The 17,621-nt window shown below is 46.2% G+C and overlaps 1 pseudogene across 1 annotated transcript in view; it reads right to left on the bottom strand.

Moving 5' to 3' along the window:
* Window positions 1–16,220: 16,220 nt before the first annotated feature.
* Window positions 16,221–17,621, bottom strand: part of LOC306942659 (small ribosomal subunit protein uS15m-like) — a 6,394-nt pseudogene continuing 4,993 nt past the window's right edge. The window contains exon 2 of the transcript in view: window positions 16,221–16,808. The product of the transcript in view is annotated as a small ribosomal subunit protein uS15m-like (transcript). The remainder of the gene's footprint in view (window positions 16,809–17,621) is intronic.

The raw sequence follows: 17,621 nt of genomic DNA, 5'->3' as shown, positions 1-17,621 counted from the left end.
ATATTGTGGCTGCCGGGCAGAAACCTTTTTTCCCCATATTTATTTCCCCCCATAAATCAGTGGTTCTTAACCAGTGGACCAAGGTTTGTAACCAGATGGACCCTTAGTAGATCACTAACTGCAAAGTAACCGGTTACTACTGCAAACTACGGTATTTGCCTCTGAGATGTAAGGGGACGTGGACGTTTAGATTAGTGGTTGTCAACCTTTTCAGGCCGTAACCACCACCAACATAATCATGTTAACTGGGGACTCTCCAAAATAACTGGGGACTCTTCAAAATAATCATATTTGAACTGGGGACTCCCAACATAATCATATTTGAACTGGGGACTCCCAAAATAATCATATTTGAACTGGGGACTCCCAAAATATAATATGTGAACTGGGGACGGGTGCAGTACTTAGTTTAGACAGTACTTAGTTTAGACTAGTTTAGACTAGTCATTAGTCCTACAACTACAACCTATCTCAAACCCTCACCCTAACCCTAACCTCCCACGGGGCAGCACACCTAAACCTAACCTTAACCCATGTCTAACCAATGACTAGTCTAAACTAAGTATGCACCCCCCCCCCCCCCCTGGAATATAATTTTCAATGGGGTTCTGTGGGGCTAATGAGTGTCAATCCTTCAGTCCTTGACATGAAAAAGTTTATGAACCAAAGTGTACTTTCCGTGCACTGACCGTGACAGATCTACCGATGCGGAGAAAGAGTATTAGCTGCTGTGAGTCACAGAACTCATTACCTCCACAGATGTACAGATACTATTCCATAGCCTACGTATTATTATGCACACACTGCACAGGGTTACGTGTTGTTCTGTAAATGTCACGTGAAGTCTTGCATGGTATATATTTTATTTATAATGACTGTTCACCAGCCAGCTATAGATGGATGCCCTTTGATTTGTTTTGTCTGTCTCTTGTTGTTCCTTTTTCTTTTTGCATGCATGGCTAACCAAAGAGTTAGATTGTATTCATGTTTTATTCCCACTGATATCATGTATTTGTTTCTATTCATGCATTGAATAAATGAATTCATGAATGAATGAATGAATGAATGAATGAACACATTAATTGCAGACTCGAGGTCCACAGAAAAACATACAAAAAGCGCGGCCCTTATTGGCTGGGGTCTCCCAGGTGTGTCTGTACTTGGTCCCCGCTTTTTCTTTCTTGTTGAGCGGCTCCTCAACCCTCCAGTGCATGGCTTTTGAAATTATACGTCATATGGCACCCAAGTCTATGGACTTTTAACCTATTTAGCACTGAGATGAGATTCTACAAAATGTGTTCTAAATCATCACAATTTTCCAAAAACAAAACTATGTTTCTATATCATTGGTTTTCAAATTATTTCATGTCAAGGACGCCAAAAATTATCTGTAATTAGCCGCCGACCCCCATCTGAAAATATGTTGTTCCAGGGATTCCCCCAGGAGCAAAGATTTGAGATTTGAGCCTCAAACCTACACCAGCAGCTCTATAGAACTGCTGGTGTAGGTTTGAGGCTATAGCTCCTTCATTTCGTCCTCGCTTGAAGCGTTGGTGTGTAGTCCTGTCCCTCTTGTGTGGCGTCAAAATACAGTACTAACCTGATTGTTGTCTCAACACTCAAGGTCTGGGATCAGATGAGGAAGGAGTTTGGTTGGTCATTGCTCACCATGTCAACGCCCATCTGCAACAATCACCTTTTAAACCTATAACCTGCGACAATCTGACCGGCTTAGATTTTTTCAGGTTCGACACTTTGTAAAGGCGGCTTTGTGGGCGGCTGTGGCTCAGGAGGTAGAGCAGGACGTCCAATGATCCCTGGGTCGGCGGCTCGAATCCCGGCTCCTCCTCCTGTCCACATGTCGAAGTGTCCTTGGGCAAGACACTGAACCCTACATTGCCTCCAATGAGTTGGTCGGTGTGAACTCGCCACCATCGGTGTGTGAATGTGGGAAGTGAGGACGCTGGCGTCGACTGTTCGCCGCTTCACCTCCCAATGTATGAATGAATGAACCATTGTAAAGCGATTTGAGCACTTAAGCGCTATAAAATGCAATTCATTATTAAAGACCCACTCTCCAACATTCACACTCTACTCGGTCGCGTGTTGAGGTCTTTATGCCTGCAACGAGTCTAGCTAAAGGTGTTGGTTCATGTCTCTATCACAGTGGTTGTCAAAGTGGGGTCCGGGGAACCCCAGGGGTCCTTGAAGGAGTTCCAGGGGGTCCCCCAGCTAAATGATAGTTTGGAAAACAAATGGACCCTTAGATGGGTCTGAGAGTGTACAAATGGAACGAAATGGACCCTAATGGGTCCATTTGGTTCCATGTTGTACACTCTCAGAGTTAAATTAACATTTATTTTACAATATAAATTGGGGTCCCAGAGATATAAATGCCCGGAGGTCCTTGAAATTAAACAGGTTGAGAATCACTGCTAGAGCCGCAAAAATACGTATTTTTAAATGGGGGTCTGCGGGCTAATAAGTGTCAATTTGGGGGTCCTTGACATGAAAAGGTTTGGGAACCACATATGAGACTATCCCCTGCAGAGACCCGGGTTTGGAACAGATTAGGACGGGCTGGGAGGCCCAATTGGGGATCACACTTTCAGACGAGTGGTGGGAGCAGGCAACGGAGAGGGTTAACTCCTCCTCCTCCTGTGCTAGGCTTAGCCTCATTCAGTTCAACGTTCTCCACAGAACTCACTACAGCAAAGCAAGATTATATCTACAATATATCCGGGCTTGACGGATAGTTGCGATAGATGTTCACAATCTCCAGGAAACATGTCCCGCATTCTGACCCCTCCACGAAAAGGCCTCGTTGTCCTGAACCCTTATCTATCATTTATACATTATGGATCAATAGTGTGGACTTAGACTGTCTGTGGCATTTTATGTTCTGCCCGAAATTGCTACCATTTTGGAAATGCTTCTTTGATGTTATCTCTGAGGTGTTGGAGATGTCCCCAAATTGTGATTTTTGGACCGCCTGAGGAGGACATAGTTCTAACCAATGGAATGCCTGAGGAGGACGTAGTTCTAACCAATGGAATGCCTGAGGAGGACATAGTTCTAACCAATGGAATGCCTGAGGAGGACGTAGTTCTAACCAATGGAATGCCTGAGGAGGACGTAGTTCTAACCAATGGAATGCCTGAGGAGGACGTAGTTCTAACCAATGGAATGCCTGAGGAGGACATAGTTCTAACCAATGGAATGCCTGAGGAGGACGTAGTTCTAACCAATGGAATGCCTGAGGAGGACATAGTTCTAACCAATGGAATGCCTGAGGAGGACGTAGTTCTAACCAATGGAATGCCTGAGGAGGACATAGTTCTAACCAATGGAATGCCTGAGGAGGACGTAGTTCTAACCAATGGAATGCCTGAGGAGGACGTAGTTCTAACCAATGGAATGCCTGAGGAGGACGTAGTTCTAACCAATGGAATGCCTGAGGAGGACGTAGTTCTAACCAATGGAATGCCTGAGGAGGACGTAGTTCTAACCAATGGAATGCCTGAGGAGGACGTAGTTCTAACCAAAAAAACAACACAATGTTATTGCGTTCGCCTCTTTAACCCATTCAGGACGGGTGTGACATGACGTGTTTCAAGCATTATGTTATACTTTAGCTATTGAAAAATAAAAGATCTACAAGCTCGTAGCGCGGCACTCGGTGCTGCGCTATGAGCTTGTAGATCTGCTATTTTTGAAAGATCGTGAAAATGTGGCGCAAATCTTTGAATATATATATATATATTATTTCAGTGCTTCTGGGGGGGGGGGGGGGGGGGGGGGTACATGGCCAAAGCATTTCCGGGGGTCCCCAGGCAAAAACGTTGAGAACCCCCTGCAATAACACACTGCATTCAAACTAAAAAAAAGTATCTGAAATTCACAACACAGCTTCACAACATAAAGTATGCATTAGGGGCCCGGCATGGCTTGGCCTTTGTCGTTAACTTTTTATTTTAGCGCACAAACCCCAGATGCCAATTAGCAACGAAAACAATTAAGTCCACGAAAAAATAATTAATTGAACCTAAGAGTTGTGGATTTTTAATACATGCTAAAAAGAAAAGGGTTTATTTATGGCCCCGGTCTTCAGAGTAAACGGTGATAGACTATTAGTGCTTGTTACAACAAAACAAAAAAGAAGTAGGCCTATTTATTTTCAGACAATATTCTAGATGAGTATTCTGTGCAGAGGAGAAAACGGTGAAATCGTCTGGGACAGCTCAAACGGTGCACAGTGGCTTCCTCTGGATTTTTTTGGGGGTTGTATAAGGCCAAAGTGAAGGGACACTGCAGCCATATGGTCTTAACGGCCTCCACTCGAATCCCTGTCCCGGTAGGAATAATGCAGGTGAGTGACCGGTAGTGACCGCTACACGAGGTCTGGACGGTCACTCAGGTGTGAATGCAGCCCGGCCGGTGTCCGACACGCCGAGGCTAAATGACCCGTACGAACGTGTCGTCCTGAAGTCATTAACCACATGAACCCCTAGTGTCCATGCTCCGGTGGCGCCGGACATTAAACCATTCTGGGCGGGAACCCCTTTTGGTGTTTTAAGCATTATGTTATACTTTAGCTATTGAAAAATAGCAGATCTACAAGCTCATAGCGCGAGTGCCGCGCTACGAGCTTGTAGATCTGATATTTTTGAAAAATCTTGAAAATGTGGCGCAAATGTTTGAATATAAATTATATTCTTTCAGAGCAAACGTTTTTAATCTTTGCTTCTGCGGGGTCCCTGGAACAACATATTTTCAGATGGGGGTCGGCGGCCAATTACATATATTTTTGGGGGTCCTTGACATGAAAATGTTTGAGAACGACTGAACATGGGTTTTTCAGTAAACTGTCAGGATTTAGATTTGTAGAATCGTCCTCAGGTCTAAATGCGTTAACCCAAACACAACCTTAGCTTACATGGTGTCGCAGCGTGACGTGGTGTGCCCTTCTAGAGCTACAGCTGCTATTGTTTTCAGCAAAAATAAAACGTTTAGTAGAGCTAAAGCCAGAGGGTACTAGTTGTGGTGCTCGGGGACAACTGTGCTCAACAGCACAGTGTTATAGAGGTTAAAGGAGAATTCCATGCTAGAAGGCTTTCTTACCATTCTTACCTTTCTTTGTAGTTGTTACGTCCCCACCAAAGAGGTCCAGGTGTTTCTTTGTGCAAAAGGCTATTTCCCCTACCATAAGCCCTCAATGAATTGCATTGAATTGAATGGGGCTATGGGGTGTTGTGCTAATTAGCTTATTTCCATCGAAATTGTGTGCCACTTGGGATATTATTTACATTATGAAGAGAGGATATATACAAAAAAAGAATAATTTTGAGCGATGGAAATAAGCGAATTAGTGCGAACAACACCCCATAGCCCCATTCAATGCAATTCATTTAGGGCTTATGGTAGGGGAAATAGCCAATAAGGAGCTTTTGCACAAAATAACACCTGGACCTCTTTGTTGGGGACGTAACAACTACAAAGAAAGGTAAGAAAGCCTTTTAGTATGGAATTCTCCTTTAAGGCTCGGCTTCTCAAAGTGGGCGCATGCCATGCCATGCCATGACATCACATGACGCGAGGCCTGGGGTGCCGCGGAATGCTTCGATAATATGTGGAATGTATCCATGTCACTTCATTAACCACTTAGACCATACCTGGGCCTCGACATATACGTACGTAATCTTTACTAATTTGTAAGGTGTGATTCAGGTGGTGCCGTGGATGATTGATTGATTGATTGATTGATTGATTGATTGACATTTTTATTTCACAGTATGTAGAATGGGTACATTTCAAATGCAAACACAAGTCAATAGAAAAACTGTTACTTTGAGGACGGAACCGAAAAGCACTTGGGGAGTATTCCGACCCACTGGTTGAGAACGACGGGTCTTAAGGGACATTATGTTCAGAACATTATGTTGTGAAATAAACTCCCAAGCGCTGTATTTCAGTGAACAGTGAAAATAGCCGATCTACAAGCTGTAGGCATCACAAGCAGTCTGTCAGCTATGACACTTTGACAGAGGTCATCATTGTACGGAGCAGCTGGTGCTATGTGTGTGCGCATGTGTGCGTGCGCAACGCTGTCCTCTGCCTCTCGCTCACCTGTTTGCCTCATTGCACCTGGCAACACAAGCTTCATTTACCTGTTTGCCTCATTGCACCTGGCAACACAAGCTTCATTTAACCACTAACCCTAACCCCGAACGCTTCTGTGTCACGTTAGCTTTTCACCCCTTTAACCGTCATTTTAAACTTTGGCTATTCAAAATTATCAGATCTACAAGCTCATGTAGATCGGGGGTCGGCGTTACAATCCACCGACACAGAAACATAATTTTTTATTCAGAAAACGGTTAGAAGACTTTTTTTCCGTTGTAGAATCAGCCTCAGGTCCTAATGGGTTAACCAACCAATAGCGACCTGGTGGAGATTCATTGATTGATTGATAATTTTATTAGACAACTAGAAACAAATTTCAAGAAATTTGACTGGGTGCCTGCAGCTCGCCAAGTCTGTGCAGCATTTGAGCCACGGACCACCATTTGATGACATTTAGCCTCTCAGACCCTGTAAGGGTCCATTTGGTTACATGTAACATGCTAACATGCTAATGCTAACATGCTAATGCTAACATGCTAAGGGGTCCATTTGGTTTCGCTCAGGGGGGCGGCCCGGTTCCGGCGAGCCGCCCCACGTCTGAAACGGTTGAGAAATGACAGAGTTACGTGTTTCCCCGATTTTCTCCATTGACTTTCAATGTGTGTGTGTGTGCGTGCACATGTTTGCATGTGCGTGCATGTGCGTTTGTGTGCGCGCGTGTGTGAGAGGTGGTCAACTTGACCTTGAATCATTAACAAAGTATCATTTTCACCTGGGCTACTCTATGCAAATGCAAACACTATTGAAAGTTAAAAGCACACTGACTCTCAATGAGAGAACGTATGTCCGAACAAATTGCTCTATCGCAAAAAGTAAAAGTCGAATGCGATTTTTGTTTTCGCCGTGAGTGACCCGAGACATTGAGGTACGCCGTGTGCGATCGTGGTATTGGTACGATAAAAAACGTGGTTATAAGAGCGAGTTAAGAATTGTGTTTGTGATGAAAAAATTGCTGACTCATTCAGGCAGTTAACATGGAGTTTTATGACACATTATGATGGTAAACCTGTCGCTTTCAGGGCTGTAGTTCACGTACTGTATGTATGGGCTATGGTTGTGACATTGGGTGTAAAGTGAATATTTTGGCCGTGAGGACGATTTGTTCTGAGAATTTCGGTATAGTCTTCACATTGGCTTCTCACTCTGACCCGCTCTCTCTCTGGGCGTGCGACACTCGTGTTTCTACGTAACAGTATGCCAGAGCAATGTGGCTCCAAAGTAACGTGTCGTTTTCTGTTTTTACCCGCGTCTCCCCATCGACTTTGAATGGGGCATTTTTCGCGTCGTTTATTGCGAATTACATCGGCACGGTAACACGAATCGGAAAGAAAAGCACAAGCACACCATTCCCGGCCGAGCCGCACGTTTTGATGTATATATATTTTGATGTATGTATGGGTTGCGGATTTCAACCTGTGTTTCTGCCATTGCATGGCAGGCACCCAGAATAAAAGGCAAACAGCACAGGGCACAGGGCACAGGGCACAGGGCACAGGGTACTGGGCACGGGGCACGGGGTACGGGGCACAGGGCACAGCCAGGGCACAGGGTACTGGGCACGGGGTACAGGGTACAGGGCACGGGGTACAGGGTACAGGGCACAGGGTACAGGGTACAGTCAAAGCACATTGGTCCAAAAGGGCCGAAGAAAGACGGTGCGGTCTTGTTTCCATTCGGGTCCCAAACACACACAAAAAACACAACAATAATCGAGATATCTCAAACACATTAAATCTATACGTTGGAATAGAAATAAAGGAGGATGAAGGAGGGATAAATAAGTGAGGGTAATCACCTTCTCTCCTTTTAACCTGCTGACGGTGACAGGTGGATTTACAGACCTGTTTTAAAGGAAGCCAGTGATGTGCTTGTTTTGAGGGAGGTGGGCTCAGGGCATCTCATCTCATCTCACGTTCTTCACGTTCTCTAATTGTGTAGACTTCTTTTAAATTAAGTAATGCAGATCTCTTTAACAATAATCTCACTCTTGAGTGTGTAAAATTAAACCAAATGGACCCGTACATACGGGTCCTGTTCATGTTACACTTGTAATGTTTCTGTATCTCAATGAAGAAACTCGGTTCTTGTTATAGCTTTATTAGAACTGATAGGGTTTGGTAGCATACAGGTCATACATCCTATTCTATGATCTGGAAATGTTTGTAGGTGTGGTCTTGATATAGGTGTGGCACAGTCATCATCATTGCCATCTAGTGGCTGTTATAAATTTTCTGTTTTTACCCGCGTCTCCCCATCGACTTTGAATGGGGCATTTTTCGCGTCGTTTATTGCGAATTACATCGGCACGGTAACACAAATCGGAAAGAAAAGCACAAGCACACCATTCACGGCCGAGCCGCACGTTTTGATGTATATATATTTTGATGTATGTATGGGTTGCGGATTTCAACCTGTGTTTCTGCCATTGCATGGCAGGCACCCAGAATAAAAGGCAAACAGCACAGGGCACAGGGCACAGGGCACAGGGTACAGGGTACTGGGCACGGGGCACGGGGTACGGGGCACAGGGCACAGCCAGGGCACAGGGTACTGGGCACGGGGTACAGGGTACAGGGCACGGGGTACAGGGCACAGGGTACAGGGCACAGGACACAGGGCACAGGGTACAGGGCACAGGGTACAGGGCACAGGGTACAGGGCACAGGACACAGGACACAGGGCACAGGACACAGGGCACAGGGTACAGGGTACAGGGTAAAGGGTACAGGGTACAGGGTACAGGGTACAGGGTACAGTCAAAGCACATTGGTCCAAAAGGGCCGAAGAAAGACGGTGCGGTCTTGTTTCCATTCGGGTCCCAAACACACAAAAAAAACACAACAATAATCGAGATATCTCAAACACATTAAATCTATACGTTGGAATAGAAATAAAGGAGGATGAAGGAGAGATAAATAAGTGAGGGTAATCACCTTCTCTCCTTTTAACCTGCTGACGGTGACAGGTGGATTTACAGACCTGTTTTAAAGGAAGCCAGTGATGTGCTTGTTTTGAGGGAGGTGGGCTCAGGGCATCTCATCTCATCTCACGTTCTTCACGTTCTCTAATTGTGTAGACTTCTTTTAAATTAAGTAATGCAGATCTCTTTAACAATAATCTCACTCTTGAGTGTGTAAAATTAAACCAAATGGACCCGTACATACGGGTCCTGTTCATGTTACACTTGTAATGTTTCTGTATCTCAATGAAGAAACTCGGTTCTTGTTATAGCTTTATTAGAACTGATAGGGTTTGGTAGCATACAGGTCATACATCCTATTCTATGATCTGGAAATGTTTGTAGGTGTGGTCTTGATATAGGTGTGGCACAGTCATCATCATTGCCATCTAGTGGCTGTTATAAATTATATCACATATCACAACATCTTTTTTCTTTTATTTTTTTATTTTTTAAATGCGTGCTCAAATGTAAGTAATTTTTAGTTTCGTTTTTTTTAAATGCAAATAGATACAGCTTTGGGGCTGTCCTTTAGAGGACCAGTCTGTCAGGTGGTTTCGACTGACGTGTTGACCTTCTCAGTACAGGTGTCTGGTCAGCTGGAGTTGTCTGGTCAGCTGGAGTTGTCTGGTCAGTTGGAGGTGACAAGTTTGCCAGCTCAGCCGGTGGTGCTGCTGCGGTGCAAACGTCATCATCAGCTGACTGTTCAAATGTCTCTGGTGTTTCAACAAGCTCCTTCTATTTCTTCTCAGCACCCATCTTCTGTCCTGACAGTGTACGATCTAGGACCCACTTCCGTCAAAACTGTGGCTTTCGTGTTCCAATAGTTAGAATCTTCAACTCTCACTGTGTCATGTTTTGACAGTGGCACTAAACATTTGGACACTTTGTCATAGTTTGCTTTCTGTCTGTTTGCAGACACTTCTGTTTCTGTCTCATGATGTTATGCTTTTTCTGTTTTACAGTGTGAGGAAGTGTGGTTCGTAGTCTGCGTCCCATCAGTAGCTCAGCTGGAGACATTCCATGTTCTAGTGGTGATGCTCGGTAACTCAGTAGAGCTAGATATGGATCAGAACCACTTTCTTGTGCTTTCTTGAGTAGATTTTTTACTATGTGCACACCTTTTTCTGCTTTGCCATTGGATTGGGCATACAGGGGGCTTGATGTGACATGCTGTTCTGGACATGCTGTTCTGGAACTCTTTACAGTTGTAACATGGCCCATTGTCTGATTGCAAAGTTTGACAAATCCCATGTCTCGCAAATATAGATTTCAGATGTGTAATCACACAAGTAGCTGTCATGCTGGAAAGCAGTGCGATCTCTGGAAAGTTAGAAAAATAGTCTATGACCAGTAGATAATTCTTTCCATCCAGGTGGAACAAGTCAGTTCCCACTTTCTGCCAAGGCACAGTAGGTAGGTATGTAGTTACCATGGGCTCTTTCTGCTGCTTGGCATGATGTTTCAGACAAGTTTCACAGCTAGAAACCATCTTGTCAATGTCTGTGTTGATTCCTGGCCAATAAATGTATGATCTGGCTCTTCTCTTACATTTCTCCATTCCGAGATGCCCCTCGTGAAGTCTTTTCAACATCTCTTTTCTCAGTGACTGAGGAATGACAATTCTGTTCTTTCTGAGTAGGAATCCATTTATAACACTCAGCTCTGCTCTGATGTTATAATATGGTTGACATTCACCTCGAGGCCAGTTCTCTTTCAGATGTTTCATGACCCTCTGTAGTACGGGGTCCTTCTCCGTTTCTGCTACAATCTGCTTAGATTTCCTGTCTGACACAGGTAGTGATGCTGTAATCAAGTTCACATGTAATTGAACATCAGTCTCTGTAGAGCTCACTGGTGTGTCACTCTGTGTTGTTGCCCTGGACAGAGTATCAGCCATCACAATGTGTTTACCTAGTGTGTATGTCAGCTCGAAATCATAACGTTGCAGCTTCATCATGAGTCTTTGTATTCGTGGTGACATCTCACTGAGGTTTTTCTTGATGATGGAGATTAATGGTTTGTGGTCTGTCTCTGCCTCAAACTTGGTTAGGCCATACACATAACTGTGGAACTTTTCAAATCCATATACTAGTCCTAAGCACTCCTTTTCAATTTGTGCATAGCGACATTCAGTTTGTGTCATTGTTCTTGATGCATAGGCAACAGGCCTCCAATCTTCTCCATCTGCTTGTAGCAACACTGCCCCGATTCCATTCTTTGATGAGTCAGTAGAAATCTTTATCCTCTTGGATGGATCGAAGAAAGTCAGCACTGGCTCCGTTGTGAGAATGGTTTTCAGTGTTTTCCACTCCTCTTCATGACTGTCAGTCCACTTAAAGTCACACTTGTGGTGTAACAGCTGCCTGAGGTGCGTTGTTTTTGTTGATAAAGTTGGTATCCAATGAAATGTATCATTCCCAGCACTCTCAACACTCCTTTCTTATCTTCAGGCCTCTGCATCTCCAGTATAGCTTTCACCTTGCGTATGTCAGGCTCAATACCTGCACTCGACAGCTTGTCTCCCAGAAAGGTGATTTCTCCCACACCAAACTGGCATTTTGCTCTGTTCAGCTTTAGTCCATGCTTTTTGATGTTTTGCAGCACTTTGATGAGTCTCTCATTGTGCTGCTCCAGTGTGGATCCCCACACAACGACATCATCAACGAACACCCGTGATCCTTCTATGCCTTCCAGAATGTGCTCCATCGTTCTGTGGAACACTTCAGGTGCAGAGCATATTCCAAAAGGCATTCTCTGAAAGGAGTAGCGGCCAAACGGTGTATTGAATGTACAGTACTTTGTGCTGTCTTCATGCAGTTTTATCTGCCAAAAACCCTGTGAAGCATCCAGTTTACTGAAGTACTTTGCACCAGCCATTTCACTTGTTATTTCGTCTCGGGTTGGAATCTGATAGTGTTCTCTTTTAATGTTGGCATTTAGGTCTTTTGGATCCATGCACACACGTAGATCACCATTTGGTTTCTTGACACACACCATTGAATTCACCCACTCTGTGGGCTCCTCCACTCTCTTTATAACTCCCAGTGACGTCATTCGGTTGAGCTCTTGCCTTACCTTCTCTCTGAGTGCTGCAGGAACTCGCCTGGGAGCATGAATGACTGGCTGTGCATCATCTTTTAGTTGGATCTTGTAGGTGTATGGTAAAACACCAAACCCTCGGAATACATCTGCATACTGATCCACAATTGTCTCTATTGTTGTTCTGTGCATTTCTGTTGATGCTATACATCCTCTTGACTAGACCTAATTTTTCACATGCTTCATCTCCTAACAGTGAGTCATGTCCATCTGGAACAATTACAAACATGAGGTGTAATACAGCCCATCTTTTACAATGAAAAGTCTCTGATTTATTTCGCTGATTGGTCTGCCTCTGTGCTTCTTTGTTGTATGTCTTTCTTGAGATCATGGCGACTGCTGCACCATCCTTTATAGTGTCGCCCGCAAATGTTCTGGCATGCTGTATTGCCAATTCACTGGCATGGCATATTTTCACAGCTGCTTCAAGGGTTAGCTCTGTCTCCCGCAGTAACCTCTCCCTCAATTTTGAATCTTGTATGCCAAACACAAGCTGATCTCGGATCATAGAATCATGCACATCTTTAAAGTTGCATGTTCTCGCTTTTAGCTTTAAATCCGTCAGAAACACATCAAAACTTTCATCAGGCTGTTGCATTCTGGAGCGATACACATACCTTTCAAAGGTTTCATTCTGGAGCGATACACATACCTTTCAAAGGTTTCATTCTGGAGCGATACACATACCTTTCAAAGGTTTCATTTTGCTGTTGCATTCTGGAGCGATACACATACCTTTCAAAGGCTTCATTTTTCTTTGGTGAACAGTGTTCATCAAACTTCTTGACAACCTCATCAAACTTCTCTTTGTCTGCTGCGTTGGCAAACTCAAAGGTGTTGTATACTTCCACAGCTTGTTGTCCAGCGACAGTCAGAAGCAGTGCAATCCTCCTTGCCTCAGACTTTTCATCTAGGCCTGCAGCCATCAGGTACAGCATGAAACGCTGTTTGAAGGTACGCCACTCATAGTCCACATTACCAGTCCAATTCACTGCGTCTGGCGGCTTCACACTTTCCATGACGACTCGTGATCACTCCTGGTACCATGTAATGTTTCTGTATCTCAATGAAGAAACTCGGTTCTTGTTATAGCTTTATTAGAACTGATAGGGTTTGGTAGCATACAGGTCATACATCCTATTCTATGATCTGGAAATGTTTGTAGGTGTGGTCTTGATATAGGTGTGGCACAGTCATCATCATTGCCATCTAGTGGCTGTTATAAATTATATCACATATCACAACAACACTCTCAAGAGTTAAAGATCTATAAGGGTTACCAACTCTCCATAATTTGTGCCTGCGGTTATAGGGTTGGGTTTAGGGTTTGGGGTAGAGTGTCGGAATGATGTGTGCCACGGGTGTTCCGCAGCTGATGCCATGCGTTGCGTTGTGCCTGTGGTTATAGGGTTGGGTTTAGGGTTTGGGGTAGAGTGTCGGAATGATGTGTGCCACGGGTGTTCCGCAGCTGATGCCATGCGTTGCGTTGTGCCTGTGGTTATAGGGTTGGGTTTAGGGTTTGGGGTAGAGTGTCGGAATGATGTGTGCCACGGGTGTTCCGCAGCTGATGCCATGCGTTGCGTTGTGCCTGTGGTTATAGGGTTGGGTTTAGGGTTTGGGGTAGAGTGTCGGAATGATGCCGCCGAGAAACACTACCGCCTGCCCAGGGTGTTCCGCGGGCTGATGCCGTTGCTGGAAAGGGGAACTGCCCTTAGATCCGAAGTTCCGTTAGTCCGAATATGCATTAAGGTTGCTGTAGTGCAGCTTCAACTAAAACAAACTCTGTCTGCTTCCTCCTCCTCCTCCGCGGCCCAGCCGAGGGTGAAGGATATAACTACAGGGCCGACGCTATAAATGAACAACAATGGATACAACTATCGATTGTCGCGGCCTCGCGGGGTACGTGTATAACCCATTCTGGGCGGGAACCCCTTTTGGTGTTTTTAAGCATTATGTTGTACTTTAGCTATTGAAAAATAGCAGATCTACAAGCTCATAGCGCGGCACCGAGTGCCGCGCTACGAGCTTGTAGATCTGCTATTTTTTTTAAATCGTGAAAATGTGTCCCGAATTTCGAATATATATTCTTTCAGAGCGAACATTTTAATTCAAATCTTTGCTTCTGGAGGGGTCCCTGGAACAACATATTTTGAGATGGGGGTCGGAGGCCAATTACACATTTTTGGAGGTCCTTGACATGAAAATGGTTGAGAACCACTGATATAGAAACATTGTTTTTTCTGAAAACTGTCAGGATTTAGAAGACATTTGTAGAATCGTCCTCAGGTCTAAATGGGATGAATTGGATAAACACCACCTTGACCTCCCGAAGGTATAAATTCACACGGACGGACGTCCGCGCGCCTCGGTCGGGTCAGCCTGGCCGCTACACGGACGGACGGACGGACGGACGGACGTGCGCCTCGGTCGGGTCAGCCTGGCCGCTACACGGACGGACGGACGGACGGACGGACGTGCGCCTCGGTCGGGTCAGCCTGGCCGCTACACGGACGGACGGACGGACGGACGGACGTGCGCCTCGGTCGGGTCAGCCTGGCCGCTACACGGACGGACGGACGGACGGACGGACGGACGGACGGACGTGCGCCTCGGTCGGGTCAGCCTGGCCGCTACACGGACGGACGGACGGACGGACGGACGGACGTGCGCCTCGGTCGGGTCAGCCTGGCCGCTACACGGACGGACGGACGGACGGACAAACGGACGTCCGCGCGCCTCGGTCGGGTCAGCCTGGCCACTACACAGACGGACGGACGGACGGACGTCCGTGCGCCTCGGTCGGGTCGGCCTGGCCGCTACATGAGCGCCGCTCGCTAGCTGTCCCCTGGCGCTTGTTGTTGGCGAGCGTGTGTGTGTTTGGTTGGGCTTGTTTAGTTTGTTAGTCCAAGGACATTTGGGCAGCAGGGCACAGCTGACTGCCCGAGCACACTTTACCACAGGCAGTGGTACATTTACTTAAGTACTGTACTTAAGTACAGTTTTGAGGTAGTTGTACTTTACTTTACTTTACTTTACTTTACTTTACTTTACTTGTACTACTTGTACTTTTACTCTACTATGTATTTGAAGACGCTCTTCATATAATCACACGGGCGACACAGTCGCAACCACACACACACACACACACACACACACACACACACACACACACACACACACACACACACACACACACACACACACACACACACACACACACACAGTGTTGTGATCTCATGTTGTGTTTATAGCAGACTCCTCACTCAAGATCTGTAGATCTGCTATTTTTCAATAGCTAAAGTATAACATACTGCTTAAAACACAAAGGGGTTCCCGTCCAGAATGGGTTAAAAAATGCCTCGTATTTAATATTTAAATGCTATATGATTGTGTATGTGTGGAGAGCAGCCGTGGTCCGGTGTAAATTAGAAATGTGTTGTTAATTATACGCGACCTGTCTGTTTAAATGGAGGTTAATGAAACCGCCGACCTGTGTGACTCTCACGGCCTCGCTGTTTATGCAGCGCTGGAACAACTACTCAACACTTTTATACTCCTAGAGTAAAGTATCAACACTGCAAATGTGGAACTACTCAGTTAAATACGAGTAAAAGTCCAACACAAGTAGAAAGTATACTCACTATGCACAATGTCCCATTTCAAGTTTTAAAATGTATACAAATCTTTTGAAAATAGCAGATCAAGCTTTTTTTAATTTTTTAATACCAGGGTAGTTGGACGGAGCACGTGGAAGGAACACATTATTCCAAACAGTTCCTTTCCCCTCCATCAGGCGCCCCGGCTGGCCAGGGGGAGGCAGTATAGAGACCAGGATTACTGCATCTTTTTTAATATATACCCTAGGGGCCACAGGGAGAAAATGCAAACTCCACACAGAAAGGCCCTTTCAGCAACGCCACCTAGGCCCCCATGCAGCGCCCACAGCATCCCCGGTGGGAATCGAACCTGGGACCTTCTAGCTGTGAGGTGACGGGGCTACCAACTGCGCCGCCGCGCCCGGCCTCTTCATATTCAACTTCTTTTCGGCTTTTTGTCTCTGCGCCTCCTGGAACACTTTGATGCAGAGAGCCTTCTTGGCCAGCCAGCGGCGACTGGCGTGCCTGTATTACTCCAGGGGAAAGGTGTAGGCGATGCCCAGCTGTCGGCACACGCCCTCAAAGGCGTCGTAGTCGACAGACCGGAGGTTCTTCAGGATCTTCGTCCTGCGGTCGACGGCCATGAGCATGCGTCTCTTGTTGGCCATGTCCTTGGCGTGCTTCTCCAGGTGCTCTCGGTAGTTCCTGATCCTCGCTGTGAGAACGGCCACCTTGGCCTGCGGCGAGCCGCGGCGGTCGCTTCGTCCGTCGTCCGTCTGGACGCTGGCGATCAGCTGCTCCCTCTTCAGTCGGAGCTTCTCGCCGTGGCTCGCCAGCTCCAACGTGAGCAGCCTCCGGACGACGCCGCCGGCCGTTTGGGCGAGGGGAACGGCCCGCGTATTCCTCCTTCAGCGCCGTCGCGGGCAGATCGCTGAGCTGGCTCTCGGGGGACTCTCTTCGTCTTTGTCCTCATTGTTGTTGCAGCACGGGCGTAGTGTCTCGCAGGCCTAACGCCAACGCTCCCAGCAGCAGCGGCGGCGGCGGCGGCGCTGTGTTCAGGCCTCGGCATGGAGGCTGAGGTGAACGAGGGAGCAGAGCTTATCCCCGGCAGCGTGGACGTTGAAACGCTGCTCCCCCCGCAAGGACAAGCTTTTCAGAGCCTTCCGTAAAGCCGTGCATGCGAACAACTTGCACGCTAGAGGATTCGTAAAGCCATGCATGGAACAAGTTGCCCTCTGGAGGAAGGAATATTGGCTGCGATCAAAATGTGTCGGCCAATACTGTCTCCCAAACCTAACGTCGTCAGTGTGACGTCACATTCAAATGATTCAGGAGGCTCCATTTATGGAGCTCCCACGTCGTCAACCATGACCTTATTAATTGTGACCAAAGGTCACATTCACTATGAAATCCTGTGTCTCGCGTCCGTCACACCACCATATATGGCTGCCAATCCATCATGCCTTGTGACATCACGTGACGTCATGGAGACCCTTAGATCTCCATATATGGATCTGACCTCGTGACATAATGGAGACCCTTAACGCCTCCATATATGGTCAGGCCTCATGACATCACGCCTCGTGACACGCGTGACCATATATGGCCATATCCATATATGAAGATCACGACACCTGACCTGATCTAACCTTGGATAACCATACATGGAGAAGACTGGATCATCACCTAGATCTGCATATATGGAGCCGGCCAGCAACGCTTGTTGATCTGACCTCATCAAACCCTGTACACTCAAGACACGCTCATATATGGCAGCAGTA

Source organism: Electrona antarctica (genome assembly GCF_951216825.1).
Source record: "Electrona antarctica genome assembly, chromosome: 18".
NCBI lineage: Eukaryota > Metazoa > Chordata > Actinopteri > Myctophiformes > Myctophidae > Electrona > Electrona antarctica.
The sequence above is the reverse complement of the archived record's forward strand: the minus strand, read 5'-3'. Positions and strand labels throughout refer to the sequence as shown.